We start from the raw sequence: 24,396 nt of genomic DNA on the forward strand, positions 1-24,396 counted from the left end.
CCAATCACTTAATAAACCACCTGAGAAGACCTTCAAGAAGCAACACTTGTACCTTTTCAGACCCTTATAAGTCAAGGGGTCACACGCTTTCTCTTCCAATTTCACCAGCTGGTCATTAAGAATTATAAACTGCTCCATTATTAAACAAAACACATTGATTCATCTCAGCAAAAATCATTCTACATTGATGAATTTTGACTGCCACAAAGAATGAGGCTCTTAACAAAACTCATTTAAGAACCTCAAACTTACCCAGACAGAAGGAGGAAATTATGGGCAATCTGTCATTCAAGTTACCAAAAAGTGTACCCATTTTTCCACTGCATAAGGCAGGGGAAAACATGACACCAGGAATGAACCTGCTTTGGCATGGCAATGAATCGAGTTATCTATGATCTTTTTCATCATCTACTGTTGAGTTATGTGAATTGAAAGACAGTATAAATACACTATAACTATAAATCAAAAAGATACATTAAGCTACTGGTATTTCATTTCACAGATCAGAATAGATATATTATTTTGAAACCTGTGAAACCACTGTTCATACCAAACAGTGACCTTCTGTAATAACTGTGAGAGAATATCTGAGAGGACAGTGACTTAAGTATGTGGCCTTGAAAGTACATAGTCCACAATCAAGTATTGAAAGTTGTCTAATTTTTAAGGTAATTTGTTCTCTTATTAGACTTCTGTGGCACTCTGCAGTTGGGTATTAATACATTTTGAATTGTAACTTCACTGGATAAAGAAGAATAAAAATATTAGTAGTTGAATTTTTTCCTTCCTATGAAGGAAAAGGAGTAAAGAGAAAAGCTGTGGAGATGACTAACTAATACTTGTCATTCATCCCTGATGTTCCTGGAGTAGTCATTAATTTTTTCTGGTCTGAAGTAAACTACAATGTGTCAGACTTTTAAATAAACAGAAATTATGTTGGAATCAAGTGATGGTGTTATTCAGAAGATTATAAAAATATGGTGACATAACACTGTTTTACTGCAAAATAACAGAAGAAATTCTGAGTTTGAGCAAAATATAATTTTAAAATGTGCTAAACAGTGCTGTTGTACATAAAGTAACAAAAATAATATAAACTGAGAGGAGAAGTCCAACTAAAAGCACTGCATAAAAACATTGAAATTAAAACTATCATCATTAACAGCATAGGATCAAAATCTCTCACATTGACTCATGAGTCAGTGGGAGAGAGAGTAAGTGATTCGTGTTTATTCAAATAGTTCAAAAACAGAAACAAATGAAAAATAAGCTTCTTTATCTTGATGAATGACACCTTCTGGAGAAGCACATTTTATAACAACTTTATACACACTTTGAGGTCTAACTGTTTTGGAGACAAGAAAAACCAGTATCACATTCAACAAATGTCATGCCTACTTCAGTGATTTCTACGGTTATTCGAGGACCCCACAGTTTCTAATTAACCCTATTTTCTTGCTATTAAATCTTCATCATTCTCCTATGATCAGTCCTGTCCAAATCATTGAAAACAGCTACACAAAAACACCAAAACCAATTTAAACCATAAAGTCAGCAGACAGTTTACTTTTAATTTCAGTAAGGGATCTCCCATGCTTTTCCAAAAATATGTATGATATAGTTTGTAGTCTGTAGCCAAGATGAAGGCATAAATTACTAAAGATTGCCTCATACTAAGTAGGGACTTGATTATCTTCAGAGTAGAAAATGCTGCATAAATGGGAGAAAATACCCCTATGGATTCCCTTGAGGTGCTATCTCAAATACCAAGCTGAAAAAAAACAAACCAAAATAAAAACCTCCAAATCGAACAAAACCAAAACCAAATTACAACTTAAAATAAGTTTAAAACACAGAAGGAGAGAGAGCAAATAAATTCAGCCATGGGACTGCTCCCAGAAACCAGTGAACAACCATGCACAGAATCTGTCTGTAACAGCTCCTGCCCTTCCCATGCAGCATTATGGTATCAGCTACTTTTACTGCTCCTGACCAGGATTTGTGGTTAGTGTATTATTCGGGAGTAGTCAGTATGTTATTCTGGATGATGGTGATGTTAAAGCAAAGCAGCAGGCAGCCCGGTCCTTAGTAAAAGGAATTGGGCAAGCCCTCTCAAAACAATAAACTGAGCTTTCATTAGCTCCTTTTCTCATCACATTGTGTATGACAGGAGGGAGATCTAAACAAAACCCACCTCTGCAGCTATTTACTCTATTTAGAAAGGATCTGCAGTGCCAAAATGCAAAGAGGTGGATTACTTCTGATCTTTACCTAGTTACATGTATACCCATGTCAGCTACAGCTTGTAAACTCCAGTGATTAGAAATCAGCTTTAACAGTCCTTTGGAAAAATTTGGAAAAAAAACATGATTTGCAAAATCATGTTTTGCAAGTTTTGCTGCATTTAGAATGCAAAAATTATTATAAGGTATAAAAAAATCTGATTACACATCACATGATAATCCAAACAAGTGAAGTTGTGCAGGCTCTCTAAAGAATGAGAACCTTAGCTTTTAACATCTACACAAAAAATTGAGAGCTGTGACACAGGGATGAGGGAAATAAAAAATGGTGCTGTGTTTCGCTTGATTTTCAACAAACAAAACTAACAGAACTAAATTGCCTTGCAACATCAGTAAGGGGATTCTATTCCAAAAAAGTGCTTGAATGTTGTAAGATTTCATGCAGTATTGACTACACAGCATGGAGTTCAGTACAATTCCTTGTATAGCTAACTTAAAAAGAAGGACAATGCAAACCCCCTATGGAAGAGATGTATTATTGCAACTAACTTCACTTAAAATTTTATTCAGAGTCAGACTGCTTCTTTGCAACAAAGGTAGAAAGAAGGTGGGTTAAAGCAAATACACAGAAGGTCCTAAGGGAACAGACACTGCCTAATGATGAAATCACTCTCCCAGGAGTTGAGACTCATAGTTTCTATTTTTGTCATTCCTGTTATCATAGTGTTAAGACCCTGGGAGGAGGATATACGGTATGTGACAGGGCCAGCTTCCATGATTTTACCCAACAGCATACTTCCACTCATAAACAGCTACAATAATTACAATATAACTACTCAGAGAGCACTGCCTAACACAGGTCAGATGCTGCCTCAGAAAGGTATTGTAAAGTTTAATTACTGCACACAAAACACTAGGAAAGCCTGAGGCTAGGTCACTGCATCACTGCAAGGTTGTGTGCCACAGTCACTGAACAATATTACTGGAAGTCTGAAGAAAAATAGTGAATGATGTCATTGTTGCAACAGGTCTGAGTATGTGTCATAACCCACTAATGTACCCTATATCAGAGAGGGAAAATGAAGGCAATTCAGTGGGACATAGCGTTAAACTGGAGATAAGAAGCACTGAAAAAAAATACGTGGAAAAATTTTCACAGCTACCATTCCTGCAATATTTCAGTGAGTTCTCCTCTCGTCAAATAAGAACTTACAATTAGCCTGTGAATATCCCCTGAGGATAGCTATCCATGTCAGATTTCAGGATATTAGATTAAACACAGAGCTTATGTTACTTGCACAGAGTGTGAAAATTATCTTCCCACCCCCTCAACGCCTTCCCCAATTCTCCCTCCCAAGCTCCCACCTCAGCACCAAATTAAACAACTGTGCTATCAGACTGAGTGCTAGACTGGTTTTTTACTATTAGTTGCTGATATCTAGAAACACCTTTCCTTTTAAGAAGAAGTCACTGCTGGCATCCATCTATCCAAACCTAATTCTTAGGGAGTCCTGCTGGTACTCTGTATCCTATGGTTCTTAAAAACTAAGCATGCATTTGGGAAAGTAGCCAATTATTCCCTTTTTGCTCCACTGAAACAGATGCACACCTTAGATGAGATGGTGCCTCTGATATCTGAGGTAGTTAGAAATTCTCTGCAATTTTGCAGGGAAAGATCTGCAGAATGGTTTCTTCTATGCCTGAACTGATCTACTGATCAGTCTAGACAGTCTTCATACTTGAAAGCCAACACTCTAGGGAAATTTTTAAGGCTTATTTCCTTTACAGGTTACATGGCATCACTTTTCTGTGCCTTTTCTACCTGTGCAGGAGAAAATCACAGCACTTCTGTCTCAGCAGCTGCTTATGTGAAGAGAGAAAGGACTGCTATTTCATTAGGACTGCTTTGCTCTGATCTGCAATGTGTACAGCACATGAATTACGGTCTTTTATTTCTGAGCTTACTTTTAAATATATGGTACCAGTTACATTATAGAGAAACCAGGCATTAAGTTTTCTCAACCTATTTCTGGCTGTTGAAATTTGTTGAAAATTACCACCTCCATTTGTTGCCAAAATTCTTTTTAACAAGTTCCAGGTTTCTTTCACTCTTCCAAGTCAGGTGTTCTGCAACTTGAATCATGAGAGCAGCAACATTAAATTAGAAAAGATTCTGGATGGAACAAGACGGGAAACTCAGCAGATACCCACCGACAGTCACTGGGAAGTTTTATACAAGTGTGTGAAGAGCACAAAGCACAGGTTTCATAGATAGATAGATAGACAGATAGACAGATAGACAGACAGATAGACAGATAGCTAGACAGATATACAGATAGATAGATAGATAGATAGATGTATATATACACACACACACACATACCATTGATGCTGCAAGAGACAGACACTATGTTAGCAACGCCTAGTAAGTTTAGCACAGGACTATAGCAATGCTAGCATTAGACTGAGACACCATGTAAATCTATTTGATATGCATTTAGGTAAGACACAAAAAAAGCTACCTACTATCATGAAAATGTGTTTGATATTTTTGTGATTGAGAAGCACAATATTTCTACTTTTCCACAGAGCAAAAGTTCAAGGGATGAGACAGTCCCAGGAGGGAAACACAAAGAAGATTCCACTTAGTGTAAAGCTGGATAAAAACAGATTGATCACCAGTAAGCAGACAACTAAAATTAACCTGGAAAGGTGCAGGAAGATGAAAGAATTTCAACAGCCTAAAGGGAAGGAAGAAAAACATCACATCCTCCAAAAGGGGAAACTCAAGGCAAGACATAAATGATGAATGATGAAGAACGATGCAAACTACTACTGGGAAACAAAAAACTGAAAAATACAGTATTATTAAATTGCCAAAGAAAGTACAAAATGAAAGTGTGGTGGTTCCTGCCAATTGGTACCTGACAGCTTCCCTTCTGAATGCTATTAGGTTGTGTGACAGAATCAGGAAATAAAATAAACATTGTCTGCCTAAGACATCATGTTAAGAGAGATTATACTCAAGGGCATGAAGATGCCATTTCAAAAGAGAAAGAAAAAATTGCAAATTAGCATCTTTATTGTGATAGGTAGAACATCTTTCAATTTAAAGAAAAGCTCTGAGAATAAGACTTCACATGCACCATTTCTGGAGTTGCCTTTACCATAAGGTAAGGCATGAGCAGCTAATAAGACCAAATTAGAAAGAAGAGAACAAGGTGACTCTCTGAAGTCATTCTTAGCTTTGAAAGTCTCTTCTGGACAATGATGTGGAAAATTAAAAAAGATTCAGCATAAAAGGCAGAGCAGCTGAATTACCTGAGGTTTATAGACAACATATCCTACCTCCAAAATTTGACTAAGCTGAGCAAGGAAAGTTAGCAGTGGATGCAGGTAAATGAGCAAAGCGTGCAATTCTTCATCGTATTCCAAAAAAAGGATTAGGACAAAGAACATAACTTTAAAAAAAGCACCAACCTTTTCTTTGAATAGCTGTAAGAGAGAACATGAGTTATGACATTGATGCATACAAAAGACAACCACAATAGAGGATTTTGGGAATTAAATACTTATTTGGTAGTTCACTAGGATGCCTAGACAATGCTTTCTGCTGATCATGCTGTTCAAACGAGACCAAAGTTGTATAATACCAGCAGTCTGAGTTTTTAACAATCTGGAGCTTCAGCAACTGCACGTGTATTTCCACCACCTCAATTCATTCCCAAAGTCAAGCTATTACTCCTTTCAACCAAAGGAAAGATTTAAGGTGAATAATTAGGAAATTAGCTAAAGCCATGCAAAAAGAACCTGCAGTTAAGACTATGTTCAGATCATCTTTTTTCTCATTTTCTAGCAAAACACCACCACTCTGCCTCCTTCTGACATAGTCTGCCATATATATCAGTTTCCCAAGCCTGTACACATTTAGAAAGAAGCCAACAGTTTAACTTTGAATCCCACACTGAAATGCTTGGAAACAGGATTTTACAAAACATTTGGAAGTCACAATCCTTCCTGGCTTTTTAAGCACTTTGATTCAACAACTCGGCAGTCAGCAAGCTTTTCACAGCCATAAACATCCCCAACTAGCTGCAAAACAGGATGCTGGCTTGCACTTGTGAAACTTCACTTGATGTGCTTCTGCCTTCCTACTTGCAGGCATTTCCTTGACTTCTTAGCACTGCTGTTGGCACACTAAATGCCAAAAGACAGGTTTTTAAAAAGAATGTTACTTTGCATTTGTTTTCGCAAAGGCTTGCTTTTAAGCAGTTTAAGATCTATCTAAATCTAAGCAATCCCCACATGCATGTAGGGAGGAATAAAAAACAAAAGAAAAATTAAAAAAAGAAAAGGTCAAATCACGAATAGATGTTTTAAAGATTCACTTCTAGTAGTCTAACATGCAGTTAATAGCACAGATACAAAAACAAATATACAAGTCATCTTGTATAGATTTTCTATACTGATTTAATTTCTTGTATGAGGATCTTCATTTATAGGGACCTCTTTAGCACAAAGTGATGTTATCTCAGCTGCAATTTCACCTTTGCAGACAGATTAGAATTTAAAAGTTCAGTGTGGCCTGCTTCTTGAAAACTGAGTCTCTCTTGAATTTCTGTAGCTCTCTGTACTCCATTTACTATTTTCAGGTCTCTTCCTGAAGAGCAAAGAGTTGAAGTGTGACCTTTTTACTCACTTTAAATCTGACCTAGAAATGCACAGCTGAAATTTACCTCCTGAACCTGAGGACAGGTGTGGTACGGCCCAGTCATTCTGCAGAAAGATCAGCCCACGGATGTAAGAGCATAGCCAGGTCTGGTGCTTAGTTTTAGAAGTAGAATTTAGTTCTTTGCTTTGCATGATCCTGGGCTAATCTCGGTGGCCATCTGTATGGGGGGGGCGGTGGGATAAGGGCATTTCCCCACCCCACAGAGCTGATACAAGGTTGTCCTCAAAACTATGGCTCATTATGGATTGCAAGGAACCAGAGGCTGAGTAATTAAATACCTAAAAGTCTCCCAGCTTTCATTTCTATGCTTGGTGAGAAACCAGAGGACTATGACATCCTGCACAGCCAGATTAGGCTCATAGATAGTTTATCTTTTTATCAGATTTCACAGCCTGATTTTACACAGTACACCAGTTTAATTTTCCATACCAGATACTGAACAAGGACCATAATGCCAAACTTACTCCACTTACTGGTGAATTACCCACCACACTTGACAACATTTAACTGTACCCAAGAGATTTTTCTTTCCCACTGTCTACTGCCCTGAAAGATACACTGTCATTTACTCTTAGAAATAGTAATCAAACTTGTCAGGGCCAGATCATCAAGTGGAGTGAATTGTGTATATTCAGTGTCATCAACATGAACAAAACGCTATCAAAACAACTTTATTTTCCACCTAATCATCAAAGAAGTAGCTGCTGCATCTCACATGTTTCTTGAATAAATGAATAAGCAACAAGTGTTTAGTATTCTTTACTAAAGAATGCTGAATTCTTTCCATTTGGAAACAAATTAAAAACAAAGTTGAAACAATTCCCCATCAAAACCAAAAAAAGGCTTTTTGTGAGTTTAGACTGTGATCTTTGTTCATTTAATTTTGCTTTTGACAGATTTTGAATACAATATTCTGTTACTAGTGACCAGTGTTAGTAGTAGTAGAAGCAAGAACAAACAGACCTGATTATTAGGAGGCTCTGCTTTTATTTCTGCATCTTAATGTCTGCTTTGTAAGGGCTGACTTATGAAGCTAGCTCCTTCAGGATGTAGCTCGCAAAGGATCAGTGACTTCTAGCATGCTCTTGAGGGAAAAACCTGGCGTTGCTAGCTGCTATCTCATCTTTTTACTTCAGGCAGCACTGGGAAACACTGCAAGGCAGAACTTATCACTGGGGAAAAGGGATCAAGAGGGCTGAAATTCAAAAAGACAGTTTGGCTGCTTTCAGTTCAAGTGGAAGTATTATGAAAAGTGTTCCGAATTATGTCACACGGGGCAAATGTCACTGCAGTTAGTAAGAACTTATTGTGCCAGCAAATGTCAGGACAAATTACACAGTAGGACAGGCAAGCTATATGTCACATTCACTTCCAAAAGGAAAAGGCTTCCCCCCATTGCCAAAAACCTGCTCCCATTTCCAAGCTGATTTAAATCAAACTGCTCTTATTCAAATGAAATCAGCATAGAGGGAGTACTATAGTGACACGATGTGCAATTCTTCGGATCCTTCCCCACCTGAATGGATGAAATGCCTTGGTTCTCCACCACCTTAAAACACCATCACCTCAAGGCTACAGAGCTGTATATGTAAATGGCTGCCTGCAGGTTCCTGAAGGCACTGCTTACCATGCTGTTCAAAAATGTCTTACTGTCCCTATGCTCCTGGGTCATACCCATCTAATCTTTCTCACCTCTTTGATCATATACCTTTTGCAGAAAGATGCATTTGCAGTTTATGTGGGACCCAACACAGTATGCAGAACAACTGAGGCCTCATCAAGGCCTGGGGTGCCTTAGCACTACTAGAAAAGTGATCAATAAAAGGAACATAATATTCAGTACACCAGAAAGGAAAAAGACAGGACTAAGTCATTAGCAAAAGATTTTTTTTTTTAAATTTAAATATAAGGAAGTCTCACTAGACTGCAAACTCCTAGCAAAGTGAACTCATTTTGATTTAGCTATCCTTAGTTTAAAAATAAATGTTTCAATTAAAAATGACCAGTTCTTCAATATGGAGGAAAAACACATCCTTATGCTCTACAAAGGAAACAAACAAACAAAAAACCCACAACAAAATGAGCTATAAAATATTTGGATGAGTTGAAGAAAATGTTTTTTCAGTTTTTAACTTTTCTAATCTAGGAGTTTTCAGAGGTTTTCAGGCTTTCATTTTCATGAAATGAATATTAACTGAAACTCATATAGCTTCTCGTAATATTGGAATATCCGTGCTGGGTATAAACCAGAAGGTTGTTTTCTCCTTCAGTTCCTAAACTTTGTTTGGTGTTTCAATAATTTCTCAGCCAAAAACCAGATAAACACAGCCAAACGGCCAACAAGAATAATGCCCACAAATAAACCACAATTTAAAAGCTCAGGAATTCAAACCCTGGCTTTGATTTAAGCCACTATTACCTCCAGTTATTTATTCTATCCAGCAGCTGCAGGCTATCATCAAGAATCACTATGCAACATACACTATATAAACTATACTACATATAATAATACCAATCTGGGAGTCACTATAGTAGATCATCTCAGATGCTTTAAAAACAAGAAGTGCACAGCACTGAAAGAGCAATGAAGTTTTAGGTGAAGACCAAGACCGTCCACAGAGGTAGCTGAGTTGCAAGCTCACATTTCCACACAGCAACACTGCAGGGACGACAGCCTTTGGCAAATGAAAAGTAACAAAGCAGCTCTGGGGCTCTAACAACATTTCTGCTGTGAAGCAGCACCAATAAATCCAGTTAACTAGGACACTGCAGAATACTCTGACCCTGTACATTTTTGTTAGCCACTAGTACAAGTTCTTTTCAGATACTCAATTTGTGTGCAACTCTGTCATCGACTGGTGTTCTGAATGGCTGGGCTTGAGCTATGTCTGAGTAAGCACAATTTGCCTCCATGTATTCACTCTCTATCCCCAGAACGGCTGCTGCAAGAATGCAAATCCTATTTGGAAGGATTACTTGCCACGCAACAGCCAGAGGCCCTGTCCAAGGCTGGGCTCCCTGCTGTGCCAAGAAGCACAAACCCAGAAGCTCTGATCCAGAAAAGGACATGACTAAAGCAGCCAAGGTGGCACAGGAAATGGCATTGTCCCTTCACATATGCAGAACCAAAGCTGTCATTCCCCGCCCCCCCTGCATACACCTTGTGTAAAGGTGTTCAAACAAGAAAGCACAGACAGGAATGTATATTTGTGGGAGCTGGCAACAACTGGTGGCAATACAGATTCCACTGGGCCACCTGAGTGTGGACACCAGGGGTTACACACCTATCTGGTAGAGGAAATAAAACTCTCTAGAGAAGTGTCTGCTATCTAGACTAGATCCTACAGATTTTTTATGATCTCTGTACATTCCTTCCTAACAAGAGTTGTGGAAAATTACTGGAACGTCTCAAGTACTTGAGAGTTTGGATGTGTTTTTCCTTTTAAGTTGTATTTGCTATTGCTTATCTTTGCATTTTCTGAATACTTTATACATGACATTCCTGTTATTTCAGCATGTAAGGGAGCCCCCCCAATATCTACAGGAGGCAGTGCCACAGTCTGTTACATTCCCCACCTCTCCAATTTAGTTCTTCCACAAAAGGAGGAGACTGGTTATCTCACACTTGTGGAAATGGCAGACTGGTAACACTGGTGGGCATATCTGTATAGGATAGAAGCAATGGAAGTGCACTGCACAGGATTGTTCCCTTATCATTTAACACTGGCTGGTGAAAATGGAGAAATTAGTTGTTGCACTGACTAGAGCTGAATGTCCTCTCTTCCGCCTCTGTGGGTTAAAGCAGAGATCAGCTAAGCCCAGATGCACCTGCCTCTTTTTCCAACTGCTCAGCTGCCTGATTTGAGCCCCTGAGTAACACAGAGCTGCTATGGTTTTGCATTTGCTTTGTAGCAAACTTGGGTTGATCCAAATTGTTAAAATATGAAGAAGTCCCACATATCCGCTCCCCAAACATGCAGAGCTACATCATCTCAAAAATGAGAAATTTTACTTTAAAACAAGTTCAGTTCATGTATTTCTCAAGTGTTTCTACCAGTTTCAAGTCGCTTTTTGAAAATCTGTGTTTTGTACTGTGTTTTTTCCCTAAAAACAACTCAGTAAACATTCAGAGTAAGTGAAAGTATATCTGGGCATCAGACAAAAGATATCCAGCAAATCTATCAAGCTCTCCACCACCTTCAGCTTAGACCAATAAGTCATTCTTTTTACTGGTAGGGGGGAAAAAAAAGGAAAATTAAGCATGTTTTAAACCATGTAATAATCCAGAAAGTGAAACACTGAAACTATACAAAGAAAATAGCACAACTGGCATCTCCAGACAGAGACATTTTCTGGCATTGAGTTTAGTGACCTTTTCTCCTGATCAGCTGCTACACTATGTACAGGTTTCAAGTCTACTTCAATCTACAGTAATTAATAAGCACATAAAAAAGATGCCTTAGGTGAGCAGGAAGGTCTTCTATTAGCACATGTTAAAAATAGACAACCTGTAGAGAAATCTGAACAGATACTTCATATAATAAAACTTCAAATTTTACAGGCCCTGAGGATCCAAATTTATCATTGGCTTTTGAAACTTCAGGCTTTTTTGGGTCTGCATATCATCCATTTATGTTATTAATAACTGGCCATAGTTAGTAGCAGTCAGCCACTAGGCTGAACAAGCTTTGGAGAACACTTCCACTATTATCTTGTGCAGTGGCACAAAAGGGAGTTGCACTGCAATGAAGAGACACAAACCAGCAGAGAAATCCATTTGTGCCTTACCTTGTAATGGGAAGAGCAGATGCCTTCAAACATATCTATATCCATACAGTCCATTGGTTCAGACCTTCCTGGTGCTCAAAACTCTTCCAGGTTCTTGCTTTCTTATTTTTTATCTGCCAGCTGGTGCAACCTGCAAATTTACAGAAGTGGGAGTGTTATTCCAAGATGTTTATTCATCTCATTTTATAAGACATTCAATTTAAATACATGTGGCACTGTGCCATGTGGCTCCTATTGCTCTCCAGAGCTTTCAGTGTAATGGATTACAGACCACATTGTTTCTGTAGGTTATTGATTTTTGGGAGTATAAGTAAAAGACTCTTTAGGATTTCTTTGCAGATTCAGACTTTCCAGACTGTCACCTTCCATATGTGCATATCCTACAGATTTCACAACATGCTCCTAATTTTATGAAATTCAAACACTTAACAAAAAAACATGGCACAGCTTGCATCTCTGAATTCTCATTTTCTTTGTTAATTTATCTGTTAAAGGTTGAGTCTTGTGGAAAGAGACTAAATTCAATTTAAATACTAGTTTCAGAATAAGAACGCTTCTGATCTGAGAAACTGGAGGTTGACAGAGTGGCCAAGATTTATATTCAGCAATCAAGGTAATAATAAAGAAAAAACCTTCCCAAAAAGTGTCCCTGGACATTGTTCAGTGGTTTTCAGGAACAAAATTAATTAGTGGGACATAAGAAAAATTCAGTCATAGATTTTTTTTATTTTTTTTTAACTACTCAAGCAATCTCAGTGACATTCCTCAAACATATCCAGAGCTGCAGTGCCTTCCAGGTATCTAAATTTGGTCATTTGAAACAAAAGGACCTGTGGAAGCCAAGCAGCAGCTTCTCTGCTTATACGGTATAGTTTTCCTCTATGAAAGCTATCAGGGAGTCACTTATAGATGCTTGACTCCCCACTGCAGGTTGTTCAGCATATAGAGCATTACCTCTGTAGCTGACACCCCATCCCAATATCTTGATCCTTATATGCAGGATCCACAAGCAGAACACATTGTCATGGTGGATTTTACAAAAACCATATTGCAGTTTTCATGAAAGTTCAGTTAAACAACCGAGTGTAATTATCTGTTTACTGGCAGACAAGCAGCCTGTGTTAGTTCAAGAGCTGCTTTGCTGAGCTGTATTCAACTGCTCAAACAACTGTTTCATTATGAGATTTCACCAGACACTCCTGGCTCCAGCACCACAGCACAGAAAAGGGAATGCATATTTGCTGCTTTCCATTTGGCTCCTGCTGCTTAAAAACAGACCGTGATCTCCACAGAAATTGTTTATGAGTATTTCAAAGGTTAGTATAGCTTTGTGTATATGTGGTTTGTAGCATACATATCCTCTGTAGCCCACTCTCTCCCTCCCTTTTTAATTATGGAAAATTGAAAATTAACTCACTTCAGTCAGAATGCCCAAAAATCATAACTGGTGACACTTATGAACCACTTGTAGCCTTACATCCTGATGTAAATTCTCACCATGAAGGATGGCACACAAAGCTTCCCCATCCCTGCATGTCACACACTGATGGCACACGTTACATCTGGTTTGATTGCTATTCAAACCTAAAATTCTTGGAGCCAGAAAAAACTGCAATCCTGAGACATGTTTTAAAGCATCTGTCTCTGCCTTGATGCGGACAGATCTCAGATCTGAAAGGTCCCACACAATTACCCTAGAATCCTTGATTTTGAATCTCCAAATAATAACATTACGCAGGTTCTCCTTTTATTTCCAACAAGTTTCAGGACTTGGTGTCTGTGAAGTAAAAGGTTTGTCCTTCAGAAGAACTGGATAAAATGTCAGTCATGACCTAACATGGGGAAAAAATACAACACCCACTGTTGCAAATTAAGCACCACAATGCAAACTGCTAGGAAAAAATACCACACTGTGCAGGTTATCTGAACATTTGCAGGCTATATTTGTATTCAACCCATGGTTTTGGACTTCTCTGGACTTAGAAAAAAAAAAATCCACCTTCTTCATGACAGTGGAGCATGCAGAGACTGACATGGGGAAGCAGCTTGCATTGAAATTCCACTATATATTACAATTGCTGCACCATGCTAATGCTAGGATTTTGGCATAATACTGTGTGACTCTTTCAGAATACAAATCAAACATAATGTCAAATACCTTCAAATAAGTAAATCTGGTCTGAACACATGAAACCCTCCTGCCATCTCAGACCTGTTGGACGGACCAGGACTTGTAGGTCAGGAGAGGCAGCCAGCAAGTCTTTTTGTGATCAATCTGTTTCCCTGTAACATTAAGGAGCAAAAAATACCCTGCAAGAGCAGGGTTCAGACAGAAGTGAGCAGCTGCTGTTCTCTGAATGGTGGGCCAAAGAGAAGCCTCACTGAAACATGGACTGGGACCACTTGACTCGGCAGAAAGAGGCAGCAGGTTAAGAAAAAGGACATCTGGGACATCCAGGCCTTGTCATGTGCCTGGATGCAGGTAAAGAGAATTTTGATGGCATTGTTCTGACACCTTAGCATGGTTCACATGGATCATACCTTTGGTGACTTTGAAAAGGAAAACTATTTTATGTTTCTTGGGCAATTTTCAATCTTCTGGAAGAAAAAACAAAAGTACAAAGGGTGGACAGATACTGCTCCATTGACTTTGAGTGACCTGTTCACAGTGGATGTGGAATAATGATAAGGAAAAGCTGCAACTACTTCTGAGCTAAGAAAGACTCCTAGTATGCCTGTGTGATTTCCAAACACCAAGGAATTCTATGCTCCAGTGTACATGTGTTATGAAACACCAGAATCTACCTTATTGCAGAACCTCCATTTTTACAACCACCATAAAGGACTCCTAAATGTAGTCCTGCACCATCTACTCTAGAAGACTACCACTGGATTAAAATAGGAATGCTAGTGATCCTATAAGTGACCACAGAAGGCTTTTCTCACCTATGTCAGCCACAACTAACGTATCATACTAGTGGCTTGTCACAAAACTATTGTTGTTCCTTTAGGCATCACGATGTTTTACTGAAAGGCCATTTCTGGAAAAGTCTGCCTTAACAGACAGCTTACTAAGGCAGTGAGCTGCCCAGCCAAACCTCTTATTACGTCACAGTTTATGGCATTGCAAAGACCATTGAAAATTCCTGGCTGCCCTGGAAGCCTGTGTACCAACCCCAGAGAAAAAAACTCATACATCCTTGTTGAGTCATACTAATGTCATTGTTTATAACAACAGGATGCATTAAATCCTGCTTAAATTACCAGGTATAAAAGCACTTGTGGATTGACATGTGGTCTTCCCTCAATAGCTCTATAATGGGGCTGAGGTAAACCAGCATAATGTCTCCAGATGCCTGCATTCCTCTGCACACACCCACCCACCTCCCACCACATCTCCTGCTCTTTTTTCTTTGTCATTTTCTCTTCTTCCCACCTTTCTGTTTAGCCCTCTCTCTCCTTGTGTGCCAGCAGAGGTTGGAAGGCAGCTGGCTAGCAAAATGGATTTGTAGAGCAGGACCTGGAACTCTCAGTGGACAAGCTGACCCGAGACAAGGAGCATGCCCATGTGACAAAGAAGGTACAGCAAAGAAGATGAAGCCAAGCTCTTCTCAGGGACTCACTGAAAGAACAGGATGAAACAGGCATAACCAAAAATGCAAGCAACCACATTTAAACAGAAGAAAACCCTTACTGTGATGTTGGTCCAACACAGAAACAGGTGACACAGAGAGGCAGTGGAATCTCCAACCCCAGAGACTGGAGACATTCAAAACTCAGCCCGCACACAGTCCTGTGCAACCTGCTCTAGACGTTTTGAGCAAAGGGTTGGCTACACAACCTCCAGAGCTCCCTGAAACCTCAGCAATTCTATGATCCTGTAAACAGAGCTCTGTTCCCAAATTTACTTAACTCTTTTTTAAAACAGGTTCACCATAGTATGCTACTGACCTGGCCAAATTAAGAAGTTGATCCTGAACAGTGGTACAGGAATTTCAGTTGAGGTCTCCACACTTCACAGATGGAATGGACTGATGATGAAATTACTTTGAAAATGTACTAAGATATTAGAGATGCTTCTTACTCTAAGAATCATGCAGCTCCTTTTATGCTTTTCTTAGGAGAAAAGCTCCAGTGGTCACTGCTGCCTGCAGCAAGATCTGTACTCCTACTTCCAGCATTTCATGCATTACCCACTTGTAAAATTACATTTATGTCTTGCTCTTTATATCATGCTCCCAAATGGTGACTGCCAAGGTAATTTTTAGCAAATCTTTTCCTCAGCCTCCCAGCACACTGGATAAAACCTGCTTTTCTGATGCAGAAGAATTAAGAGAAAGCATAGACAATTCATTGCCATAATAAAGAACAAGTTGGACCCTTACCCAGCTCCAGAGAGCTTTTTAAAGGAAAACTGGCAAGCATGCCAACTCATGCACTTCTTTCAGGGAATGATATCGGCAAACCAAAGGTCACAGTGAGTGTTTTACCTATGGATTACATATATCATCATCAAGGCAAGGATTACTCAGTACCAAGCAGAGATGTATCATGCTCTTGTCCAAAGAGGTAGCTAAGTGTTCTGTGTAATTCATTTACTCCATCAGCCAGGAGCAAGACACAGGTCATTCTTTCCTACACACATCACTCCTTATGTCAACAGGTACCACACTCCTGTTACTAATCATCTGCCGATAACACCTCTAACCTCACCATTCTGAGTCCTAGTATCTTAAACTCAAAGTCTGAAAAGATTTATTTATAACAGACTACAAAGCAGATCCAAAGTTGCAACATAGGCTAAGTCCTGTTTCTTTTGAAGAGTAACTCAGTCTTCAGTCAGACAAGAGAGTTAATTATGAAGCTTTCTCTTTGTGGATGTTAAGTTAAAAACTTAACTGAGACTTTCATTCTTTCAATATTTTGTATATTTACTGTGGTCAGCACATGTCTCCAGATGAGTCACTCATAGTTACCCCACAGTAACTGTGTCTAGTGGTTTCTTTGAAATAATTCAGGGAAGAACAGTATTTTTGGTTCACTTTAATTACTACTGATTTTAAGCCTTAAATATATTCAGTATCATAGTCTCCCTATCACTCAAAGGAGCTCTGTTGTAGACACCATATTGTCTTTAGTTGTGTTCCACAACACAGCTGAGTTTTGGATGCAAAAATTTAGTATCTATTTATAAAAAATCATATGTTGCTTATTAATTTAGTTGTTTAGTAAGTACAGCCAGGCATGCCAGTTCATATTTTGCACAAGCAATGATGTAATGGAAAAAGTCTGGGAAAGTTTTCTATACAGATCCACTAACTCTGACAAGAATAAATTATTTGCAAACATATAGACTATAATTTATTACATTAATTGCCTCTATTTACCTGGCAATTGATTAATCCAATTTACAGCATGGCCAAAACTTCTGGTCTGCCTATAATCCAATGAGCTAGACTGGAGCAGGAGTTGGTTGGTTTTTGTTGATGCAACTGAGGTCTGTTGCATGGTCACCGAGAGATTTGGCTTAGCTGAGCTCTTGCTTTGGGGAGCTGCAGGCTGTGAAGAAATGCAATCTGTGCTGATTCAGCTTATCTGCTAAGGCAACACTCAGCCATGGCAAGACCTCCAATGGAAGGCAGCACCAGAGCAGATGCTACGGCACAAGCACTTAGGAATATTGCCTCCTGTTGCCAGGAGAGGAAAGATTGCCCAGTGTTTTCAAACTTTTAAAGGCAGTGACAACACATAAAATATCTTTAATGTATGCACAGTACTGCAGATATGTCAGCAGTATATTGACACATCCATTTTATTAGCAGAAATAAAAGATTTTGTCAATAATAACCTTGAGTTTAGTTTTATTCTGCATTAGGCTATTATAACTGCAGATCCAGGGTGCAATCACATAATTGCATCTCTACCATTGTAACACTTGTAATTGGCTTCTCTCTTTCTTTAATCTCCCCAGCGGAAAGACAAAAGTTCAAACTATTCCATACCTGGCATTAGTCTAAGGAACACCAGTTTGCAAGGATAGAACAAAGTCCATCAGTTCTAACAGGATTAAAGATGTTTCTGCAGTTTTCAATTCCTCAGAAGTAACATTTGTTTTTTTTAAAGGAGTAACTGGTGTTCACACAGTTGATTAACGTGGTCCACAACAATCAGAATAGCTGGTAAGAAATTTAGCATAATAATCTCACTGCATCTGCATGAAGTTATTACTTTATGATTATGACTTACAGTAAGTCTGACATAAACTAGAGGGGAGTAGGTCACTCTGGGACAACAGCATAGTCAGCAATGGCCAGCTGCTTGCATGTGTACTTCTAGGTCTAGTTAAGTTTTTAAATACCTAGAATATCTTCAGATACAGATAGTGTCACTGTTACTATACTGTTATCTATTCCTACAAATTACCTGGTTAAAATCACTCTGCAAACATCAGAGTCAGAACTTAACATAGATTTGAACAGTTGCATCTGCCTTCCAGAGGTAGTGCTGCAAAGCAGCAGAAAATGATTGCTTTATTTTTTTTTTCTTTTGAATTGCATTCCTTAATCTACTGATTTGCACACTTTCCCCTCTCTCCACACCCCCCCCCAAATAATAAAGGCCAAGTGTAAAATGACACCCTCATTCATCAAAAGCACATTCTCACTGCTGATTTACCTTCTCAGGCAGTCAAAGGGTCATTTTTAAACATTAAACTGTCAATAGGATAAAGAGGAACTGATCCTACTTGCTGCAATTAGTGGCTTTTTCCACAGCAGCCTCTTCATATAAAGGACTTTCTCCATAGACCTTGAGTGCCTCACTGCTTTCTGCAGTTGAGACAGGTGAATTTTCTCTGATACAGTATATATTTTGTAGTTCTGTTGCACAAGCATGGCCATTTATTCATTGCAGAGTTCAATTTTCTTCCCAATTTTTCCTGTATAAATCTGTTCAATCCTTAATTACTTACCCATAGTTGTTTTTTTGTTTTTTTTTTATCTCTGTTACAACCATTTGTGCAATCTATGCTTTAAAATATTTTGCTGAACCAGTCATCTGGCCCCTCCTACTATATGAGAGAAATATATGACGGCTGTCTCTAGTAAACTGCCTATCACTACTACAACAGGCTTTTTCTGTGGTTACACTTCAAGACATCTTTAAAAAAGGATGCCGTCTTTCAGGCACTGTTCTACTTTAAATACAACATACAAGCCACAGGCTCCCAGTTCATTTTGATATGGAGCAGTGTCGTGCCTTTAGCTGTACATCACCAATACGCATCTCTGCAAACTGGTCCTGACAAGCACCTGATAGTTCCTGCTTGAAAAACAAAAAAAATTTAAAATCCTGCCTTCTACACGAGATACGATGCTTTTCATGCAACGGTAGATACTAATGTCACCTTCCCTCGCAGCTCCCACCCATTCGAAAAGAGTGGATATAAACCACACGCTATTTTCACTACGTGCCTACCCCGAAACTGCTTATTCACATGTAACCGAGCTCACTACGCTGCAGAAGAACAGTTACAACGCACTGCTCTTTAAACTACGGGCGCAAAAACCATCAGGCTGCTGACACTTCATCTCTCACGAAACAAGAACAAGAAAACAAACCGAGATGCGAACGCGTCTCACACCCCATCCCTCTGGCACCCTCGCTCCGGAGCTGGTGCAGCCGAACCTTAGCGCGCAGCCCCCGCCCCGCCGGCGGAGCCCCGCTCACCTCCCCTGCGCTGCGGAGCGAGCTGGACCTGGAGCTGGAGCTGCTGCCGGGCATCCACCGGCACCCGCTGCTGCTGCCGCTGCTGCTGGCCCGGCGGCGGGCGGGGCTCGGCCGGGCCGGCCCCCCGGGGCAGGGCCCCCGGCTGCGGCAGGGGGGGGGAGGCGGCGGCCCCGCCGCGGGGGCGCGGGGCGTCGGCGGCGGGCGAGGCGCGGGCGGCGAATGTAAATGAGGAGCGGCGGCTGCGGCAGCGGCTGTCACAGGGATGAGGGGCAGGGTCTTTCCGGGGCTGGGAGGAGGGGGTTAGCCGTGATTGCGCCGAGGGGGGAAGCCCGGGGTTTAGCGGGGCCGGGCTAGAAAGGTTAAATGAGCGGCAGAAGCTGTTGGCAGGAGTACGGCGTTACGGTGAAATTACAGGTGGCTGCCACAGAGGTTCGCTCCTTACAGCCCCTTCCGCTGCGAGCAGTGGGTTGTTTGACATTCTGGCGGTGTTTTACCACTCATTTACACCGGGGCTCGTGTGCCGTCAGGGCAACTCTTACAGGTTTGAGCCTGGCTGGAAGAGACCTCCAGAGGAAATTTGCTGCTGATGAGTTAGGATTTATCCCGCAGGCAAGGGAACGTCTGTAGAGAATCGGTGTGGCAGCTCCAAGAGAAACTGAGCCTCGGAAGTGCAGATCTAAAAACAGTGGCAGCGCCTTTTCCAGTTAAATTCCTTACCCAAAGCACTACTGCTTCCTAAAAATTTTAAGCCTTCCTTCCTCTCCCCTCATTAGCCACAATCATTATTGGTCGGTATTTTTCTATATGAACGAATAGACTGGAAAACCCAACCTTTTTCGGTTACCGCATTTTCCCTTAGGTTTGCTATTGCTATATATTTATTATCATCCAATACAAACCTGCTACATCTGTCTTCTGACAGTGTAGGCTATCTTACTTTTTATTTCTTATTACTTCAGTGGAAATGTTGTGTGTCAGGAATTTAGGACTTAAGAGTGCAAAGTAGTACACAGAGCTTCTGATGTACAGAACAATCACAGAATGGTTTGGGTTGGAAAGGACCTTTAAAAGTCGTTTAGTCCAGCCCCCCTGCAACGCGCAGGGACAACGTCAAATAGATCAGGTTGTTGTTCCAAGCTCTGTCCAGTCTGTCCTTGAATGTTACCAGGAATGGGGTGTCCAGTACGTCTCTGGGGAACCTGTGCCAGTGTTTTACTACCCTCTGAACCCACCTCTTTCAGATGAAAACCACTACCCCTTGTCCTATCACAACTGGCCCAATTAAAAACTTTGTTCTTATCTTTTTTACAAGCCCCTTCTCAACACTGAAAGGCCAAAACAAGATCTCCCCATCAGCACTTCATTCAACAGGCTTTACAATCTTTGCATACTTCCTTCCAATTAAAGAAAGCGTTGCTGCTGGTGAAATATCACCAACATTGAAACGATGGATTCAGTGAGATTTTACTTTGTTAGTGCAAAACCAACCACTGTTGTGTTTTTCTGGCTTTCCCTTCCTATTTCTTCTTTTGCCCGATATTTCCTTCAAGTTGCTGCATGAATGGCTGAATCTATGTCATACGCCAACAAATAACATCTGCAGTTATGTTTTCAATCACAGTACAACTATTAAATAATTAGGTTAAATATGGTAATGAAGCTGTAATAACAGAGTAACCTATTACTGACTAGGAAGTGTAAGATTTTCACCTTCCTGTATGATGAGCAAATAGATATGAGGAGAGTTTCCCAGGCGGGCAGCCTCGATTGTGTCTGCCAGTCTGTGGATACTCTAGGTCATAGTCAAAGAGAAGTAGTGTCGCTCTGCCTAATCTCCCTGCTGCATTATACAGAATAAAGCAACAGCCTGAAGTTAAATAGACACCTTTGCTCCAGACAGGGGGCTTGTTTGGCAGAATGTCCATCAATTCTGCTAAACTTTAAAAATAATTTTTCTTGTGTAAAAGCTTTTTCTTCCATAGTTGCTTAATATGGTTCCAGAGGAAATTTCAGCTGCTAAGAAAACGTTATCCCAGGGTTCACACAAACCACGTATGGAAACCATGTTTCAGAAAAATCACTTGTCTGCCTATGTTTTACATACCGAGGCTAACCATTTTAAGGCAGTTTGTTTTTAACTAGCCAGCAATAGATATTTACAGGTTAAAAGATATTTCCTGAAGAAGACTAAAGTTCAGTCACTTCAGAGATCTACACTTTGAAGAGAAATTATGACTTGTTTCTGGTCAAAAGCCAGCAAGCTTGGCTCCTTTGAGGCACTGTAATTCATAAGTAATTATAAAGGACAAACGAAAAGAATTGGGGTTTCTTTCTCATTGGAACAAAATTATTTTTGATGTTATAACTCTAGTTATAAGAAATGTTTTAAATCCTCATGGGACTTGTAAAAACACATGACACTATTCATCTTATACCTAATGAAATTATTTAAAAAAGGAGTGTCAAACAAAAACAAATGTGAATTTTTAGTGCATAGAGAATCCAAATTGAACTGGTTTAGACATAAAGTGAAATTTATATTTGCAAAATGAATGGAAGTTGTAAAATAGTATGAACAAGGGTATATATATATATATTTTTTTTTTTTTATATATATATATATATATATATATACACAAGAATTCTTTGTCTTTGAAGGATTCCTTAGCACTCAAGAGAACTGAAGCCTGATAGATCCCCATCAGCTTCAAAGGATCAGGATGAGGTGCACAAGGAACACTGAGCTGTCAACTGTCAGAGCTACGGCCCTGAGGTACCTCAGATGAGTCCTCTGACTGTATCCATTTCTTCTCTGTAGGCCAGTCGCTTGGTGGCTAACCAACACCCAGCAAGAGCTGAGAGATTTGCAGTTTCTAAAACTGAATCAGTCTGTGACTGAAAGGAAAAACTATACACAACTTATTACACAGTATTTTTCCACCCCCTTCTTATTCTAGGACTATAATTATTCCCTGTTGCAGAAGCTGTACAGTAGTAATCCCTCTCCTCCTACATGCTTCATTTAAAACTCGAGAGCTAACAGCATATTAAATTTTTAATAAATTATACTAAAATATTGTGGCACTGCTCTAAAAATAAAACCTGGAGATGAGTTGTTAAGAAAATGTTCCTTAGATGCATAAAACTATCCCTGAAATATGCAGGATTTTTTACAAAAATGTCTTGGCATATAAACATTTGTGATCATAAATACTTCTCATAAAAGCACTGGCAGTGAATCTCTAGTATTTGAGTCACTTTTGTAAAGGAGAAAGCTTTTTCCTTTTCACTATTAATCTCTTTTTCTTTCATCTCAAATTTAATTCATCTCTAGGTCTTTACAAAGTCACGAAATTATGCATGTGCTAAGAATGATGAGCTAGAATGAAAGAAGGACCTCACAAAGACTTGATAAAAGTAATAATAAAAATACTGGAAAGAATAAGGAAAATATTGGAGTTTCATTCATTCAGGACCACAACATTGGCCTGAGCATTTCAGCAAGCTTTAAAAATAATTTTTCTAATTTTTTTTTAGTTTTGATTTTGAATTCAGATAACAGCAGGCAGTAGTGTGTTCTTTTACTACTGTAGTTTTGTATTTATGCTTACCCTTAACATTGGGTCCCTGAATCCATGATAAAATATTTAGTTAAATAGTCTGATTTTCAGGAATCCTAAGTGTTTTCCTGCATATAGAAGCTATAAATACCTAGCAGCTCTAGAAGTGAGCACTGTTTAATTAAATGTTTATACATGGTCCTGGAAATCCAACGTTAAGCCTACAGACTTTAAAAAACCTTAAATTTCATAAGGTTTTCTATGCTCTTTTGTTTCTCAGAAGCATCTCATAGCTCCCCAGAATTTGTAAAGAGAAAGAGGACTGAAGGAGGAAAAGATGATCAGCTATGAATGCCAAAGTCATTTACACATAAGACATGCTCATATATTGAATGGTCTTAGGAAAGTGCTCAAAGATTTCATTTTGATGCATATTGATTGAGATGGGTTCTCAAAAAGGCAGCTGTTTATGGGGAAAAGTTATTCTTGTGCTGGTTGTATGAACATAACAGAAGTCTCCAAGCAGTTAATTAAGCAAGATGGAAGAAATATATTAAAAATACAAAATTTTAAACAAAACAAAAAAAAAAACGATTAATGCTTTAAAAGTTCTCATAGAGGGAAGGAAAAACCTTAGGGTTTATAGGAGATTTCAAAACACTTTGAGAGTAGTTTTCACTAGGTAAGACTGTAGCTGTTACGGGATTTTGCAGAAGTGCATGGAGCATACCACTGAAAAGAGTAAACTGAAATATAACATTTCCAAAGCTTGCCACAATTATTTTAAATCTGTATCTAAATATTACCTATCAGGCTTTGGAATGGGGATGCTTCTCTTCTAAGTGTGCTGAATAGACTATTCAAAACCAGACCTGTTGAGGATGTGTGTATACCTCACCCATACCTTAATGAAACATTTTTGAGAAAGATCACTGGTAGCTGAAAGTAAACTTAGGGTTATTTGTTATTTTGGTTCAGCACAAAGAGAATAATTCACACAGAGAAAAGCACTTTTAAAAACATGTCAACAAAGAAAACTAGTTTGAAGTAGCCCTCCCCCATAAGGAATTCCTGGTCCTGCTTGAGCAATCACTACTGGTGGGAGCTGTGTGCCTGAAAGGTCGCCACATCACACCAGAACAGTGGAGGCTTAACTTCCATTTTACCCCGTGTCTATCAGAGTTAGTGCCATAGCAGGGAAGAAGCTGAGGCAATCTGGACAGCAAGTGACAGATAAGATCTTCCCCCACACATACCTTAGTCTCTTCAAAAAGCCATATATCTTCACATGTCCCATAAACTCCAGGGATTGGTTGTTCCTGACTTTCCCTCCATTTTAGGTGTT

General features: G+C 39.4%; 1 protein-coding gene across 2 annotated transcripts in view; it reads right to left on the bottom strand.

Moving 5' to 3' along the window:
• Positions 1-19,574, bottom strand: part of TMEM108 (transmembrane protein 108) — a 161,984-nt gene extending 142,410 nt beyond the window's left edge. Inside the window, exons 1-2 of one of the 2 annotated variants that reach the window (XM_014248441.2) lie at positions 19,492-19,574; positions 11,764-11,893 (exon numbers count right to left, since the gene is read on the bottom strand). The gene's annotated coding sequence lies outside the window, so the exon portion shown is untranslated. Of the gene's footprint in view, positions 1-11,763; positions 11,894-19,382; positions 19,413-19,491 lie in introns of those variants that run through there. The other variant, XM_088059027.1, reaches the window with a different exon arrangement.
• Positions 19,575-24,396: the final 4,822 nt, after the last annotated feature.

Source organism: Pseudopodoces humilis, chromosome 1 (assembly GCF_049639895.1).
Source record: "Pseudopodoces humilis isolate 2021_Gansu_Grassland_sample_001 chromosome 1, ASM4963989v1, whole genome shotgun sequence".
Taxonomy (NCBI): domain Eukaryota; kingdom Metazoa; phylum Chordata; class Aves; order Passeriformes; family Paridae; genus Pseudopodoces; species Pseudopodoces humilis.